A 1,378-nucleotide genomic window follows, 5' to 3' on the forward strand; every position below is an offset into this window, starting at 1 on the left:
TATCACTAGGTAGTGTACCAAGATGATGATTTAGCAAGGCACAATTTGCCCAATTTGATTTTCCAAGGTCTTGATATAAACAACTTGACTTTTGCACATAAGCTTCAACTCCTCTAATTCAGATTTTTCATTAGCTTGTTGCAGCTGGAGTTGTTGTCTTGGTGCATATTGCGGTTGCTAAAAACCAGGGGAGTTGTACTGCTTAGCTGGATACTGCTGATAAGGCTGTTGAACCGCATTCTGAGCGTTGGTCTAACTGAAATTAGGATGATTGCGGTTGTTGGGATGATAAGTGGTTGGCACAGGTTGCTGCGAACGCTGGAGGTTGCTCACGAACTGAGCTTATTCACTAGAGATTGTACACTGATCAGTCTCATGGGCACCAGCACAAAGCTCACAGACACTAGCGATTTGATTAACTCCATAATTAGCCAAAGTGTCCACCTTCATCGTCAAAGCCTTAAGTTGGGAAGCTATAACAGTTGCTGCATCCAACTCCAGAATTCCTGCTACCTTCCCTGAGTTAGTGTCTGGGAAGGATTCTGGTACTCATTAGCAGCCATCAGTTCAATAAGTTCATAAGCTTCATCGTAGCTTTTAGCCCACAAGGCTCCTCCTGATGCTGCATCGAGCATTGGTCTGGAAGTAGCACCCAATCCATTATAGAAACAGTTGATAATCATCCAATCAGGTATGCCATGGTGTGGGCACTTCCTTAGCATCTCCTTATATCGATCCCAAGCTTCACACAGAGATTTTCCAGTTTGCTGAGCAAACTGAGTAAGAGCATTCCTGATTGCAGCAGTCTTCGCAATAGGGAAGAATTTAGTGAGAAACTTTTGAGCAAGTTCTTCCCAAGTGGTGATAGACCCTGCTGGTAGAGAATGTAACCAGCACTTAGCGTTATCCCTCTTAGAGAATGGGAAGAGTCGCAGCTTGATAGCATCTTCAGTCACATCATTGAACTTTAAAGTGTCGCAGATCTCGATGAAATCCCTGATGTGCATGTTGGGGTCTTCAGTAGGAGAACCCCCAAACTGAACTGAGTTCTGTATCATCTGAATCGTGCTTGACTTGATCTCAAAAGTGTTAGCCCTGATGGCTGGCCTGATGATGCTAGACTGAATGTCATTTATCTTAGGCTGAGAATAGTCCATCAAAGTCTTAGGATTTTCTGTTTGATCACCCATCTCTACTAAAACTGGTTCTTCGACTTCCTCTTCTTCTTCAACCTTCTTTTCTTCTTTAAAAACTTCCTTTCGAACCACCACAACTTCTTCCTCGGCTTTATCCAGAGTTCTCTTACGAGTTCGCGAACGCGTATCCATACACCCTCGCTAAAGTACCTAAAATAATACAAGGAAATGAATAAGTAACA

At 43.1% G+C, this 1,378-nt stretch overlaps 1 non-coding gene across 1 annotated transcript; it reads left to right on the plus strand.

The window, feature by feature from the left end:
- Positions 1–693: 693 nt before the first annotated feature.
- On the plus strand, positions 694–800 carry LOC141688326 (small nucleolar RNA R71). Its single transcript, XR_012561774.1, has one exon. It is a non-coding gene; the product is annotated as a small nucleolar RNA R71 (small nucleolar RNA).
- The last annotated feature ends 578 nt before the right edge of the window (positions 801–1,378 follow it).

The sequence above is a fragment of the Apium graveolens genome, chromosome 9 (genome assembly GCF_009905375.1).
Source record: "Apium graveolens cultivar Ventura chromosome 9, ASM990537v1, whole genome shotgun sequence".
Classification (NCBI taxonomy): domain Eukaryota; kingdom Viridiplantae; phylum Streptophyta; class Magnoliopsida; order Apiales; family Apiaceae; genus Apium; species Apium graveolens.